The sequence below is a fragment of the Pristiophorus japonicus genome, chromosome 16 (assembly GCF_044704955.1).
Source record: "Pristiophorus japonicus isolate sPriJap1 chromosome 16, sPriJap1.hap1, whole genome shotgun sequence".
Classification (NCBI taxonomy): domain Eukaryota; kingdom Metazoa; phylum Chordata; class Chondrichthyes; family Pristiophoridae; genus Pristiophorus; species Pristiophorus japonicus.
The window spans coordinates 73,737,604-73,754,821 of NC_091992.1; the positions used below are offsets into that span (position 1 = coordinate 73,737,604).

At 48.4% G+C, this 17,218-nt stretch overlaps 1 protein-coding gene across 1 annotated transcript in view; it reads left to right on the top strand.

The window, feature by feature from the left end:
• The first annotated feature begins 10,220 nt into the window (after positions 1-10,220).
• cdr2l (cerebellar degeneration-related protein 2-like) overlaps positions 10,221-17,218 on the top strand; it is a 156,557-nt gene continuing 149,559 nt past the window's right edge. The window contains exon 1 of the mRNA XM_070857430.1: positions 10,221-10,240. The gene's annotated coding sequence lies outside the window, so the exon portion shown is untranslated. The remainder of the gene's footprint in view (positions 10,241-17,218) is intronic.

The window sequence follows — 17,218 nt, forward strand, 5'->3', positions numbered from 1 at the left end:
TGTACTAGCAGTAGCCTGTTTCCTTCCTTGCCCGTTACTGTCCCTGCAAGCCATTTGGGACCCCTGCCATAGTTCAGTACAAACGCTTTGTCCCCAATCTCATTCCATCTCCCCCTCGAATTTCTGTCATGGTACTCAGTCAGCTTACGGCGCTTTGCCTCAACGATTTCGTGCATGTCTGGGAGGATTAATGAGAGCCTTGTTTTTAAAGTCCTTTTCATCAACAGTTGCGCGGGGGGGATCCCAGTCAATGAGTGCGGACGAGATCTGTATGCCAGCAGCAGTCGCGACAGGCAACCCTGCAGCGTGGGACTTTGGATTTTAAGCATTCCTTGTTTAATGATTTGCACAGCTCTCTCTGCCTGGCCGTTGGAGGCCGGCTTGAACGGTGCCGTTTTAACGTGATTTATGCCGTGGTCAATTATAAGGTCTTGGAATTCTGCGCTGGTGAAGCACGGACCATTGTCACTGACCAATATGTCAGGGATTCCATGCGTTGCAAACATGGTTGCGAGACTCTCCACAGTGGTGGAGGTTGTGCTCGAGTTTAAAATGGTGCATTCGATCCACTTTGAAAATGCATCTACAACTACAAGGAACATTTAGCCCATGAATGGGCCCACATAGTCTACGTGCACCCGCGACCACGGTTTGGTAGGCCAAGGCCACGGGCTCAGTGGAGCCTCCCTGGGGGCATTGCTGAGTTGGGCACAAATGGTGCACCTTCGGACACAGAGCTCCAGGTCCGCGTCAATACCAGGCCACCAGACGTGGGATCTGTCTCTGGCCTTCATGAGAACAATCCCCGGGTGCTCGCGGTGGAGCTCCCGGACAAATGCCTCTCTGTCTCGCAGAGGCATGACTACTCAGCTGCCCCACATCAGGCAGTCTGCTTGTAGTGATAGCTCATGCATGCGCCTGTCAAAGGGTTTTAATTCCTCGGGGCAGGCATCGTGAGCCTCTGCCCAGTCACCGGTTAGGACACATCTTTTTACTAAGGATAACGTGGAGTCGCTGGCTGTCCAGGCTCTGATTTGGCGAGCCGTCATGGGCGAAACTGTGGACTCAAAGGCATTGATTGCCATGACTATCTCACAGTCCTGTTCGTCAGACCCTTCCGTGGTCGCCAGGGGTAGCCTGCTGAGCGCGTCGGCACAGTTGTCTGTACCTTGTCTGTGCCTTATGGTATAGTAATAGGACGCCAGCATGAGTGCCCACCGTTGAATTCGCGCTGAGGCGTTGGCGTTTATTGCCTTGCTCTCGGATAGGAGGAACGTAAGGGGCTTGTGGTCGGTTTCTAATGCGAACTTGGCCCCGAAAAGGTATTGGTGCATCTTTTTGACACCGTACACGCACGCGAGCGCCTCCTTCTCGACCATTCCGTACCCGCGCTCCGCCCCTGAAAGTGACCTGAAGGCATAAGCTATGGGTTGTAATTTGCCCACACTATTGACATGTTTCAGAACGCACCTGACCCCATACGCTGACGCATCGCATGTGAGAACTAGCTTTTTACCTGGGTCAAAGAAAGTCAAAACACTGTTGGAACACAGAAGGTTGCGTGCCTTATAGAAGACGCGTTCCTGGGCGTCCCCCCAAAACCAATCGCACCCCTTTCTCAGTAGCACGTGGAGAGGCTCCAGCAGCGTGCTTAAGTTCTGCATAAACTTCCCAAAGTAATTGAATAGCCCGAGAAAGGCGCGCAGTTCTGAGACATTCCGGGGCCTGTTTGCCAGGCGAATTGCTTCTGTTTTGGACTCTGTTGGGCAGATTCCATCAGCATCAATCCTTCTGCCCAAAAATTCAACCTCAGGTGCGAGAAACAGGCACTTGGATTTCTTGACTCGTAGGCCTACCCGATCCAACCGCTTTAGTACTTCCTCCAAATTACGGAGATGGGAGTCGGTGTCCCTGCCCGTGATAAGTATGTCGTTTTGAAATACAACCATCCCCGGGATGGACTTGAGCAGACTCTCCATGTTGTGCTGGAATATGGCAGCTGCCGACCTGATGCCGAATGGGCATCGATTGTACATGAAAAAGCCTCGATGTGTGTTGATGGTGGTGAGTAGCTTGGATTCCTCGGTCAATTCTTGCGTCATATATACAGATGTAAGGTCTAATTTTGAGAAAAGTTTACCTCCAGCCAATGTGGCAAATAAGTCCTCCGCTCTGGGCAGCGGGTACTGGTCCTGTAGGGAGACTCTGTTTATGGTAGATTTGTAGTCCCCACAGATTCGTACGGATCCATCATGCTTCATGACTGGGACGATGGGACTTGCCCAGTCGCTAAATTCCACAGGTGATATAATGCCTTCCCGCAGAAGCCTGTCTAGTTCGTGTTCAATATTTTCCCTCATCACATAGGGTACAGCTCTGGCCTTGTGATGGACCGGTCTAGCATCCTGTGTGTTGTAGATTTTGACTTTGGCCCCTTTGAAAGTGCCCACACCTGGCTGAAAGAGATGTTCAAATCGCTTTATAACTGTTGAGCAGGAGGTCCGTTCCTCTAATGACATGGCATGGACATCATCCCATTTCCAGTTTAGTTTTGCCAGCCAGCTTCTCCCCAGCAGTGCTGGGGGGTCTCCGGGGACAATCCACAGGGGAAGTCGGTTCACTATCCCTTTGTGTGTGACAGAGAGCATGGCGCTGCCAAGGACTGGTACGATTTCTTTGGTATAGATCCTTCGTGTTTTGTCGACCCTTGTGAGTTTTGGTCTGTCTCTTTTATGCGGCCACAGTTGTTCAAATTGTTGAGCACCCATGAGAGATTGACTCGCTCCCGTATCCAGCTCCATGTTGACAGATATCCCGTTAAGTAGGACCCTCATCATTATAGGAGGCATCCTGTTGTAGGAGCAGCGGCCATTGATCGTGTTCACCCGCTGTACACCGGTGTCCCGGGTACTGTCCCCACCATCTTCTGGTCCGCTTTCCGACCCATCCGATTCGTATACCAGCCGAGCTGCCGTTTTTTTGCACATGCGGGCCAAATGCATTGTATATTCACAATTTCTGCAAACAGCCTGCTGAAATCGACATCCCCTTGCCGAGTGCCCACCCCCACACCTCCAGCACAGACCTGTTCCATTGTTCAAAGCGTTTTCAAAGAATGAGCTGCGTCTGGCTGATCTCTCTTGAGCTTCTCTCAGTTTGTAGTTGATTGCTCGCATTGTGGGTTGATGAGGTGTGAACAGCCGTTCCTGTGGCCCTTGATGGCTTCTGCCTGCTGTCGAGAACCTGTTCTCCCGGTTTTGTCTGTGTGTGGGGGTAGCAGCTTGTTTAGTGCTGTGAAATTCTTGTTCCAATATTTCATTAGTTGTCGTACCTACATTGTAAATCAACCTCGTTTCTTCTTCCCCTACCAAGAATGTCTGTGCAACCAGTGCTGCTGCCTCTAAGGTCGGGTTCTTGGTCTCTATGAGCTTTCGGAATATGCCTGCGTGGCCCATTCCTTCAATGAAAAAGTCTCTCAGCATTTCTCTCCTCAGTTCATTGGAGAACTCACATAAACTAGCCAAGCTCCGAAGTTCCGCCACGAAGTCGGGTATGCTCTGGCCCACACAGCGTCTGTAGTTGTAGAACCTGTGTCTGGCCATGTGTAGGCTGCTCGCTGGCTTCAGGTGGTCTCTTACTAGTGTGCTCAATTCTTCAAACGACTTGCTTGCTGGTTTCTCGTGTGCCAACAGATCCTTCATTAAAGCGTATGTTTTCGAGCCACAGCTGGTGAAGAGATGGGCTCTTCTCTTGTCTGCCTTATCGTCGCCTAACCAGTCTTTGGTTACAAAGCTTTGCTGGAGCCTTTCTATAAAGTCCTCTCAATTGTCTCCCGCATTGTACTTTTCATCTGATCCGTTGTTCGCCAATCTGTGGATTCTGTAATCCCGTAACTCGTCGCCACTGTAAAGTCCTGTCCCCTCAGTACAGATTCACACGAGGCATGTAGTGAAGTCAAGGTCACTCTGGACCTGCACCTTTATTTCACAGCTCTGGAATGCTGCACTTGCCTGAGACCTGTCCTTATATACCTGTCTCTTGCAAGTGCACCCCTGGTGGTAAGGTATGCTGGTGGTTACAGGTCATATCTTATTTTCGTCATGTATAGCATGTTAGGATACAGTTATATATAATAATGTAAGATACATGACAATCACGTCTCCCTCTTCTCCCGAGACCAGGATCACATTCTCCCTCTCCCCCTCAGACCTGTAACCCCATGTTTGAATCTCTATGATCAGATCTCGGCCCTAATCGAAGTCAAGAGTGCCATCCTCTGTGGTGTGATGCACTATCCCTCCTCATCTTCATTTTAAAAGTTTTAAACACGATTAAAAAAAGCAAGACTTGGATTTATATAGCGTCTTTCACAACCACCGGATGTCCCAACGTGCTTTACAGCCAATGAAGTACTTTTTGGAGTGTAGTCACTGTTGCAATATGGGAAATGTGGCAGCCAATTTGCACACATTCAGCTCCCACACACAGCAATATGATAATGACCAGATCATCTGCTTTTGTTATGTTGATTGAAGGATAAATATTGGCCAGGACACCGGGGATAACTCCCCTGTTGTTCTTTAAATAGTGCTGTTGTACATTTTACATCCACCTGAGAGAGCAGGCAGTGCCTCGGTTTAACGTCTCATCCAAAAGACGGCACCTCCGACAGTGCTGCGCTCCCTCAGCACTGCACTGGGAGTGTCAGCCTGGATTTTGTGCTCAAGTCTCTGGAGTGGGACTTGAACCCACAACTTTCTGACTCAGAGGTGAGAGTGCTGCCCACTGAGCCACAGCTGACACTATCCTTCTCCAATGCCTCTCCTCCGTTGTCCAGCTGGGTGGGGCTGCCCTGCTTTGTTCCACTATCACCAATCCAGTCGTAGCCAGAGAATTACATGCATTGGCTTCTCTTCCCACCCCCACATCGTTACCTCTGGTGTCCCCCAAGGATCTATCCTTGGCCCCCTCCTATTTCCCATCGATATGTTGCCCCTTGGCGACATCATCTGAAGACATGACGTCAGTTTTCACATGTACGCTAATGACACCCAGCTCTACCTCACCACCTCTCTCGACCTCTGCACTGTCTGTGTTGTCACACTGCTCGTCCAATATCCAGTCTTCAATGGACTGAAAATTCTTCCAATTAACCATTGGGAAGACCAAAGACACTGTCTTCAATCCTTGCCACAAACTGCATTCCCTCACCCTGACCACCGTCTCAGGCTGAAACACATTGTTCGCCATCTCTGCACCCTGACCTGAGCTTCCAACATCATATCTGCTCCTTCGCAAAGGTCACCTACTTCCACCTCCATGACATCGCCCGTCTCCGCCCCTATCTCGTGCCATCTGCCACTGAAAGCCTCAGCCAGGCCTTTGCTACCTCCTGCCAACGCTCTCCTGGCTGGCCTTCCATCTTCCACATCCATAAACTTGAGCTAATTCAGAATTCTTCTGCCCATATCCTAACTCAAAGAGTTCCTGTTCACTCATCACCCTTGTGCTCGCTGACCTACACTGGCTCATGATCCACCAACACTGTGATTCTAAAAGTCTCATCCTCATGTTGCAATCTCACCCCTTCCTATCTGATCCGCAGAGGGTGAGCGCTGTGCACTCTCTAAACTCGGTAGCCTGCCTGACAATGACTGGATCAAATTACACATTCCAGACAAAGCATTGTGTGTGTAACTTCCTCCCATATCCTGTCTGTGGGAATAGAAACATAGAAAATAGGTGCAGGAGTAGGCCATTCGGCCCTTCGAGCCTGCACCGCCATTCAATAAGATCATGGCTGATCATTCCCTCACTACCCCTTTCCTGCTTTCTCTCCATACCCCTTGATCCCCTTAGCCGTAAGGGCCATATCTAACTCCCTCTTGAATATATCCAATGAACTGGCATCAACAACTCTCTGTGGCAGGAAATTCCACAGGTTAACAACTCTCTGAGGCAAGAAGTTTCTCCTCATCTCAGTCCTAAATGGCCTACCCCTTATCCTAAGACTGTGTCCCCTGGTTCTGGACTTCCCCAACATCGGGAACATTCTACCCGCATCTAACCTGTCCCGTCCCGTCAGAATCTTATATGTTATATGAGATTCCCTCTCATCCTTCTAAATGTATAAAGGCCCAGTTGATCCAGTCTCTCCTTATATGTCGGTCCTGCCATCCCGAGAATCAGTCTGGTGAACCTTCGCTGCACCCCTTCAATAGCAAGAATGTCCTTCCTCAGATTAGGAGACCAAAACTGAACACAATATTCCAGGTGAGGCCTCACCAAGGCCCTGTACAACTGCAGTAAGACCTCCCTGCTCCTCTACTCAAATCCCCTAGCTATAAAGGCCAACATACCATTTGCCTTCTTCACCGCCTGCTGTACCTGTATGGCAACTTTCAATGACTGATGAACCATGACACCCAGGTCTCGTTGCACCTCTCCTTTTCCTAATCTGTTGCCATTCAGATAATATTCTGTCTTCGCGTTTTTGCCCCCAAAAGTGGATAACCTCACATTTATCCACATTATACTGCATCTGCCATGCATTTGCCCATTCACCTAGCCTGTCCAAGTCACCCTGCAGCCTCCTAGCGTCCCCCTCATAGCTCACACCGCCACCCAGTTTAGTGTCATCTGCAAACTTGGAGATATTACACTCAATTCCTTCATCCAAATCATTGATGAATATTGTAAAGAGCTGGGGTCCCAGCACTGAGCCCTGCAGCACTCCACTAGTCACTGCCTACCATTCTGAAAAGGACCCGTTTATCCCGACTCTCTGCTTCCTGTCTGCCAACCAGTTCTCTATCCACGTCAGTATATTACCCCCAATACCATGTGCTTTGATTTTGCACACCAATCTCTTGTGTGAGACCTTGTCAAAAGCCTTTCGAAAGTCCAAATACACCACATCCACTGGTTCTCCCTTGTCCACTCTACTAGTTACATCTTCAAAAAATTCCAGAAGATTTGTCAAGCATGATTTCCCCTTCATAAATCCATGCTGACTTGGACTGATCCTGTCACTGCTTTCCAAATGCGCTGCTCTTTCATCCTTAATAATTGATTCCAACATTTTCCCCACTACTGATGTCAGGCTAACCAGTCTATAATTACCCGCTTTCTCTCTCCCTCCCTTTTTAAAAAGTGGTGTTACATTAGCTACCCTCCAGTCCATAGGAACTGATCCCGAGTCAATAGACTGTTGGAAAATGATCACCAATGCATCCACTATTTCTAGGGCCACTTCCTTAAGTACTCTGGGATGCAGACTATCAAGCCCCGGGGATTTATCGGCCTTCAATCGCATTAATTTCCCTAACACAATTTCCCGCCTAATAAGGATATCCTTTAGTTCCTCCTTCTCACTAGACCCTCGGTCCCCTAGTACTTCCGGAAGGTTATTTGTGTCTTCCTTCATGAAGACAGAACCAAAGTATTTGTTCAATTGGTCTGCCATTTCTTTGTTCCCCATTATAAATTCACCTGAATCCGACTGCAAGGGACCTACATTTGTCTTCACTAATCTTTTTCTCTTCACATATCTATAGAAGCTTTTGCAGTCAGTTTTTATGTTCCCTGCAAGCTTCTTCTCGTACTCTATTTTCCCCCTCTTAATTAAACCCTTTGTCCTCCTCTGCTGAATTCTAAATTTCTCCCAGTCCTCAGGTTTGTTGCTTTTTCTGGCCAATTTATATGCCTCTTCCTTGGCTTTAACACTATCCTTAATTTCCCTTGTTAGCCACGGTTGAGCCACCTTCCCCGTTTTATTTTTACTCCAGACAGGGATGTACAATTGCTGAAGTTCATCCATGTGATCTTTAAATGTTTGCCATTGCCTATCCACCGTCAACCCTTTCAGTATCATTTGCCAGTCTATTCCAGCCAATTCATGCCTCAAACCATCGAAGTTACCTTTCCTTAAGTTCAGGAATTAATTGTGTCACTCTCCTACTTAATAAAGAATTCTACCATGTTATGGTCACTCTTCCCCAAGGGGCCTCGCACAACAAGATTGCTAATTAGTCCTTTCTCATTACACAACACCCGGTCTAGGATGGCCAGCTCCCTAGTTGGTTCCTTGACATATTGGTCTGAAAACCATCCCCCACCGCATTGCTACCAGTTTGGTTAGCCCAGTCAATATGTAGATTAAAGTCACCCATGATAACTGCTGTACCTTTATTGCATGCATCCCTAATTTCATGTTTGATGCTGTCCCCAACTTCATTACTACTGTTTGGTGGTCTGTACACAACTCCCACTAGCGTTTTCTGCCCCTTGATATTCCGTAGCTCCACCCATACCGATTCCACATCATCCAAGCTAATGTCCTTTCTTACTATTGCGTTAATTTCCTCTTTATCCACTGTATCCAATATCGCGGTGCAAATCGACGCAGCCTTTCAAATTTGTGCACAAAACATGGTGAACAACTTGTCTGCAGATCCACACTATCGACACAGGTGGCGCTAACAGTGTCTCCGCATTGATCAACAGCGCCGCCAGGAGGGTCCCAGCGATATTGCAGCCAATATTCTGGAGATGAAAATAAAGTGGAAAATGTCATCATAAAGCTTAAAGTTTAATTTACTTAGAGTACATTTAATTAAAAGATACAAAGATCAAATTGTTTTCTTTCCTTAATGTAATTAACAGCATTGTTCTTTTCATGTGCAAGAACTGGTTTGTTTTTATATAGACACATATAAATATTAATCATTTTACATCTGCATGCTCTTCCTGTCCACAAAAGCTCACCTCACGTTGTCAGATTTTGGTTACACTTTTGACTAAACTCTTCCCATTATAAATTCCTGTCCATGTTGGTATTGGCCCTGAAATTCTGATGTCCCGGGTCCGTACGGAGTTCCTACGGACCCGTGAAGGCATCGGAAAAGCAGATTTTCAGCACACAATGCGCATGCGCTGAAAACCGGTTTGTCATAGAAACATAGAAACATAGAAAATAGGTGCAGGAGTAGGCCATTCGGCCCTTCTAGCCTGCACCGCCATTCAATGAGTTCATGGCTGAACAAGAGCTTGACAGGTCTTGCCCGTGCGATGAGTTCTCACGCAAAATTCCGACTTTTAGAGATCTTCTGCCCAGGAATAGGGCACAAAAGTTCTGCGCGAGATAAAGCAGACGTAGAGCCTGCATTCTGTGCCCATCTACCTGAAACTTTGCTTCGAACAGCTGAATAACCTTCAGCATAAGCAGCAGTCGTTCTGTAGAGTAAAAGCTTAACACAAACTAAATAAACAGCAAGAAATGGAAACAAGCAGCTTCCTCTCAAAGTAAGGAGAAATTCAAATCTTCCAACTTTTATAACATTTGAGGTACCACGTTGTCTATTGCAGCTTGGAAAGGTACCTAGCTCAGTAATTGTGTTGAGATAGAATGCTTTCCAAGGGTAATGCAGAATGTAGAGGGTGGCTTCTTGAGAATAATAGTGCAAAGGCTTTCTAGCAATTGTACTGAGTCCCAAAATATAGCCAAAAGTTTCCACAAACAATCTCAGTTGAACAGCGTACTTTCAACCAGGTACTTCCACCTTGGTGAATGGGTCCCGACAAACTGCACCTTTTACAGAGAGGCTCAGCTTCTCGCGAACGGATGGGAGGGCAGGAGTTTTGGAATTTAGGACAAGTGCTGTCATCCCATCCTAATTCCGTCATCTGTATGCTGCTGCACTAGGAGGGCAGTTGCATCTTCAGTGAGTTGTGTCATACATCGGCCCGGCCAACAATTCCTGTCCCCCCCCAACTTGCACCCTCCCCCAAACCAGAAATGTTGTGGCCATCAATCTTATAAACATTTTCTTCTCCTTTCCTTTGTACATGCAGTTTAGAAGTCGCTATTTGTTATTTGCTGGCTATGCTATTACACACTGCACAACCACGGCACGTTCAGAAATGCAAGACATTTTTAAAGTCTTTATATTGCTTTAATTAACTTTAAATTGTTTAAAACTGTTAAAATGTTTAAAATAAATTAGACAATCTTTAAACTATTCTATAAGATTAAAAAATCATTGAAAAATTTCACCTTTCAAAGCCTTGCAGTGATCTCTAAAGCACTGAAGGTGAAAAAATGGGGGGCGTGGCCTATGTAAATGAGCTCCTGTGGGCGGGGACAGGCTCCGAAAGAAGCCACAGGCTTCGCGTGACGTCACTCGATGCCTGGGAATCTTCATTAAAGAGTCGGAAGTTCAAGAGGGCGCAGGAGAGAAAGGTAAGTGGGCAGTTTTTTCTTTATTTTACCAGATTGCCGGCGGGAATGGTGTTACAGGAATTTCAGGGACTATGTAAACATGTCGCTGTAATTACACTTCCTGCCAAGGGTGGCGCTGTTACTAGCTGGGTCTCCCAGCTTTCCGCTCCTACCCCCGACACGCCAGTCAATTCCCCAATTGTCATATATTTTGCTATTAAACTATAAACAATAATATAAAATCAGGGGGTTTTAGAAAATAAAAATAAGGTTGTATGATTTTATAACGGGGACTGAATTACATCTCCATGCCCTGGTCCGATGATGCCCCCGCACTCTGAGCCTGAAGATTAGATGGGGTCAAGCAGGGCTGCGTCATCACACCAACGCTCTTCTCGATCTTCCTCGCTGCAATGCTCTATCTCACTCTCAACAAATTCCCCGCTGGAGTGGAACTAAACTATAGAACCAATGGGAACCTGTTGAACCTTCGTCGCCTCCAGGCTAGATCCAAGACCGTCCCATCCTCTGTCGTCGAACTACAGTACGTGGACGACGCTTGCGTCTGCGCACATTCAGAGGCCGCACTCCAAGCCATTGTCAACATCTTCACTGAGGCATACAAAAGCATGGGCCTTACACTAAACATCTGTAACCTCCACCAACCTGACCCCGCCTCACAACACTGCTCCCAGTCATCAAAATCCATGGCGCAGCCCTGGACATAGAAACATAGAAAATAGGTTCAGGAGTAGGCCATTCGGCCCTTCAAGCCATTCAATAACATCATAGCTGATCATTCACCTCAGTACCCCTTTCCCGCTTTCTCTCAATACCCCTCGATCCCTTTAGCCATAAGGGCCATATCTAACTCCCTCTTGAATATATCTAATGAACTGGCATCAACAACGCTCTGCGGTAGGGAATTCCACAGGTTAACAATTCCCTGAGTGAAGAAGTTTCTCCTCATCTTGGTCCTAAATGGCTTACCCCTTATCCTTAGACTGTGACCCCTGGTTCTGGACTTCCCCAACATCGGGAACATTCTTCCCGCATCTAACCTGTCCAGTCCCGTCAGAATTTTATAGGTTTCTATGAGATCCCCTCTCATCCTTCTAAACTCCAGTGAATACAGGCCCAGTCGCTCCAGTCTCTCCTCATATGTCAGTCCTACCATCCCGGGAATCAGTCTGGTGAACCTTCGCTGCACTCCCTCAGTAGCAAGGACGTCCTTCCTCAGATTAGGAGACCAAAATTGAACACAATATTCCAGGTGACGCCTCACCAAGGCCCTGTACAACTGCAGTAAGACCTCCCTGCTCCTACATTCAAATCCCCTAGCTATGAAGGCCAACATACCATTTGCCTTCTTCACCGCCTGCTGTACCTGCATGCCAACTTTCAATGACTGATGTACCATGACACCCAGGTCTCGTTGCACCTCCCCTTTTCCTAATCTGCTGCCATTCAGATAATATTCTGCCTTCACGTTTTTGCCACCAAAGTGGATAACCTCACATTTATCCACATTATACTGCATCAGCCATGCATTTGCCCTCTCATCTAACCTATCTAAGTCACCCTGGACAACGTGGACCACTTTCCATACTTCGGGAGCCTACTGTCAGCAAGGACAGACATCGATGACGAGGTCCAACACTGCCTCCAGTGTGCCTGCGCAGCCTTCGGTCGCCTGAGGAAGAGACTGTTTGAAGACCAGGATCTCAAATCTGGCACCAAGCTTATGGTCTACAGGGCAGTAGTGATACCCACCCTCCTATATGGCTCAGAGACGTGGACCATATACAGTAGACTCCTCAAAGCGCTGGAGAAATACCACCAGTGCTGCCTCCGCAAGATCCTGGAAATCCACTGGTAGGATAGACGCACCAACATCAGTGTTCTCGATCAGGCCAACATCCCCAGCATCGAAGCACTGACCACATTTGACCAGCTCCATTGGGAAGGCCATATCGTCCGCATGCCCGACTCCCAAAGCAAGCGCTCTACTCGGAACTCCTACACGGCAAGCGATCCCCAGGTTACATTACAAGGACACCCTCAAAGCCTCCTTGATAAAGTGCAATCCCCACCGGCACCTGGGAGTCCCCGGCCCAAGACCACCCTAAGTGGAGGAAGAGCATCCGGGAGGGCGTTGAGCACCTCAAGTCTCGTCGCCGAGAGCATGCAGAAAACAAGCGCAGGCAGCTGAAGGAGCGTGCGGCAAACCAGACTCCCCACTCACCCCTTCCCTCAACCACTGTCTGTCCCACCTGTGACAGGGACTGTAATTCCCGTATTGGGCTGTTCAGTCACCTGAGAACTCACTTTGAGAGTGGAAGCAAGTCTTCCTCGATTTTGAGGGATTGCCTATGATGTTAGCGAGACTGGGTCTTGATTTCCCATGGGCAATGTCACAGTAAATCACCCATGGGTCCCAGGAGCACAGTGGGTGCCATCCTGGACTGCTCAAATACATCGGCATTAATGGGATTTGGCCCTCTTGGTTATCTGTGTGAAAGCACTGTCATTATATAAATACAGGGCATCACTGACTTACTTATACGGAAGTGCATTGCAAGCTGACTGATCTGAGAAAGGTTCCCTGTGGCTCCCTGGAATGAGCCTGTGGGGTACAGGTTGAAAGCTGTGGTCACTCTCTGTGCTTCAGTGTACGTGCTGTGGACCCTGGGTGCAAGTGTGTGCTGTGGGCCTTGGGTGCAGGTGTGGCTGTGGGTCCTGGGTGCAGGTGTGTGCAGTGGGCCCTGGGTGCAGGTGTGGATGTGGGCCCTGGGTGCAGGTGTGTGCAGTGGGCTCTGGGTGCAGGTGTGTGCAGTGGGCCCTGGGTGCAGGTGTGGATGTGGTCCCTGGGTGCAGGTGTGGCTGAGGGCCCTGGGTGCAGGTGTGGCTGTGGGCCCTGGGTACAGGTGTGGCTGTGGGCCCTGGGTACAGGTGTGTGCTGCAAGCAATGAAAAGAGCTGCTCTAAAGCTTCATGACTGAAGCACAGCCTCGAGACACAGCTCGTGGGAAAGGTCCCACCCCGACCATGCGCCTAGGTCGGTGGGTGAAGCTGGGATGGTCTGGCTTTCCTCTGGATTCCCTTATAGCCCCGAGCTGCCCCTCTGCTCCGACACAAGGATCAAATAAACAGGAATCTCCATTGGGAAACCCAGCATTATCCTGAAATAGAATACTTTCCAAAGGCAATACAGAATGTGGGGGGAGGCTTCGCGAGTATCAGAATATTTCCCCCCCAGTACCTGCCGAGTCCCAAGATGCGGCCAATCATCCCCACGCACAATCTCAGCAATCTGGGCCATGCCCCTTTAACCCAGTCCGCCCTTCCTTGCTCAGCAGCTGCTGGCAAACTGCGTCCTGTAAACAGCGCTGCACATTCTGACGGGTGGGCGACTCTGTGTGCGGAATTCACAACGGGCAACATCGTCCCGTGCAACTCCTTCTTCAACACAATCCCGGCTGAAATCGGCCTCGGCAGGAATCCCCGACCCCACAAAGTGTGTTACCGCCTTGGGCTATCCACCAACCCAGGAATCTTGGGCCCTGCACCTTAGTAGCAGAATAATACAGTGGGGCAGCTCCCCACGGCCAGGCTGGAGCTGGGTCACACTGCATCTGTAGGTGGACATATTGTGATGATATGCAAATACAGGTGGGCATATTGATGAGATGCAAATATAGGTGGGCATGTTGTAATGAGATGCAAATGTAGATGAGCATATTGTAATGAGATGCAACTGATGGGCATATGTCAAAAGGATGTATTTCTGAATATTTAGGTCTTAGCAACACTGGACACTTCGGCCAGGCCACTGGCTATACTATATTGCAGGAAGTACCTTAGCCATTGCCCTCCCTCCCCTTACCCGAGGCAGGCCCACACCTTGGGGACATGGGTCAGGGCACAAGCGTTGGGTGGCCACCAACGTTGCATCATTACAGGGACCGAGTGACAACCCAACCGACTGTGTTTTCCATGTTGTGATGATCCTGTCCTAATTACAGGAGTTCATTCCTGTCCATCGCACTTTAGAATTCATATTCTGTCTATTGTAAATTTCTGTCACACTTACCTGTATTGAACCTTGGTTAGACCACACTTGGAGTAGTGCGTACAGCTCTGATCACGATATTATAAAAAGGATATAGAGGCACTGGACAGGGTGCAGAGAAGATTTACATGGATGATACCAGAAAAGCGAGGGTATACATATCAGGAAAGGATGAACAGGCTGGGTCTTGATTCTCTTGAAAAAGGGCTGAGGGGTGACCTAATAGAAGTCTTTAAAATTATGAAAGGTTTTGACAGAGTGGACTCAGAGAGAATGTTTCCACTTGTGGGGAAGAGCATAACTAGAGGCCATCAATATAAGATAGTCACCAAGAAATCCAATAGAGAATTCAGAAGAAACTTCTTTACCCAGAGAGTGGTGAGAATGTGGAACTGGCTACCACAGGGAGTGGTTGAAGCGAATAGTATCGATGCATTTAAGGGGAGGCTGGACAAGCATATGAGGGAGAAGGGAATAGAGGGCTAGGCTGATAGATTTAGATGAGGAAAGACTGGAGGAGACTCGAGTGGAGCTTAAACACCGGCATGGATTGGTTGGGCTGAATGGCCTGTTTCTGTGCTGTATATCCTGTGTAATGTAATCCTATGTAACCTTCCCACAAAGACAGGGATCCGCTCTCCGGCCTGAATAACATGACGGGGACACGCACCTAAACTTCAGTCGCTACAGAGACCTCAAAATATCTGGGTGTAGCCAACTGGGATCACATGACCATATAGGGATGTATATATTTATCACAAACCTTCCATTGCTGTGTATTCTTTAACACTAGTGTGCTGGCCATTATCTTTAATTGCCTTTAGAAATAAGGCACCATTGTATAGCACCATTCACAACCTCAGGACATACCAAAGCCCTTTACAGCCAATGAAGTACTTCTGAAGTGTCATCACTGTTGTAATGTAGGAAACGCAGCAGCCAATTTGTGCACAGCAAGCTCCCACAAACAGTAATGAGATAAATGTTTTAGTGATGTCGGTTGAGGGATAAATATTGCCAAGGACACCTGCTCTTCTTCAAATAGTGCTATGGGATCTGAATGCAGACGGGGTCTGACCAGAGATTTATTGAACAAACATTGCCTCCACCCCCCTTTGAGCGAATAGCCGTTGATTGCTTTTTTTGTTCGGAGTCTTCCAGTTGACATGCAATCACTGCAAATCCTTCCAAATCCCTTCGAGTTGATATTTAACATCGGATGCATTTGTGTTACACACATGGCACTCCATGCAGATCTCTAGGATTTCATTTTATCCTATACAGTACGTTATTGAATGCCATTTGGTAATCAAGGCATGTAACACCAATGAGAGTATTGGGGCTCATACAAGACATTCCCCGATTTCTTTTTTGAAGCTGGGCTGGATGAATTGGTGACTTTGATGGACGGAACAGCCATTTGACTCTTCCTGACTTTGTACAACACACTGCGTGAAAGGGCGGTGGAAACTTTCACTGGGGAATTGGATAAATGGAAATATTTGCAGGCCAATGGGGAAAGAGCAAGGAGAGTGGGACTAATTGCATCGCTCTTTCAAAGAGCCGGCACAGGCACGATGGGCCGAATGGCGGCCTCCTGCACTGTATCATTCTTCGATTGCAGGAGGCAGTAGTCGGAGATGCTGAGGAACGGTGAACACTGAAATATATAAGTGAATAGTTACTCAAAGCTGTGCCACATCAAAAGGAGACCAAGGGATATGCGTTATGCCAACACGCCTCCCACTCCCCCACCAGCCAATTTTTCAATGGATCTTGGGCAGGCAGAGGGAGGGAGGTAGGTACAAGGGATCGTTCTTCAGTGTCCCTGGTCTCCCTTCTGTCTCACAGGCTGGACCCGGTCAGGGAGGGGCATGTACTACATCCACCTTATGGACGGGTGTGCATGAATGAGGAAAGCAAGGCAGGGATTGGCCGAGAGGTCTGGCCATCGGTCGCGGTGGGTCCTGTGCCGGTGCTCTCAGACACGGCCGTGCACAGGTCCGACCCAGAAAAGGCTGGAGGTTTCCGCACCAGGCCGGCATGAATCCTCGGCAAAGGCCAAAGGGCCCCCCAAGCTCCCTCACCTTAATGTAGCCCAAAGAAGGGTTCGGTTCTCTGGAGATTCTGTCTTCTCTGGATCCAATAAGGGACCAGCTCCACAGAAGGCAGAATTCCCACTTGACTAGAGGTGTGCACCAATGAAGTGGGGGTGGGGGGGCGGGGGACAGGAAGAGATGGACAACCTGCAATGAGAGAGAACCTAGACACTTAATGGCATTACCATTACCAAGTCCACCATCAACATCCTGGGAGTCACCATTGTCCGGAAACCTAACTGGACCAGCTACATAAATGCCGTGACTACAAGAGCAGGTCAGAGGCTGGGTATTCTGCAATAAGTTTCTCACCTCTTGACCACCCCCCCCCCCCCCCCCCCCAAAGCCTCGCCACCACCTACAGGCACAAGTCAGGAGTGTGACTTGGTGTTAACATCTCTGTTCAGAAGTTAAAAGTTGTTTGAGGGTTGGAACAGGCTGTTTGAAATGTTAACTTTGGCAGATTGGCACTGGAACAGAAACTCCGATTGCTAAACCGCACGAGGGAGATGTTTGCAGGAAATCAGTGATAGTCTGATACAAAACGCACTCCTCAGGGTGTGAATCCTGTTATTAGGTTGCCGACAGACTACAGGCACATCGGTAATATGAGAGGTTTCACACGGTGTAACACAGCTCTGTGATTTGGAAACTCACCACCCACTTACAACTCCAAATCATCAAAGTCCAAGTCTCTCACTGAAAAGTCCCACTGCTCATCAAACAGCACGTGAAATGGACCCAAAACTAATAGGAGCAGGAGTAGGCCAATACGGCCCCCCGAGCCTGCTCCGCCATTCAATAAGATCATGGCTGCTCTTCTACCTCA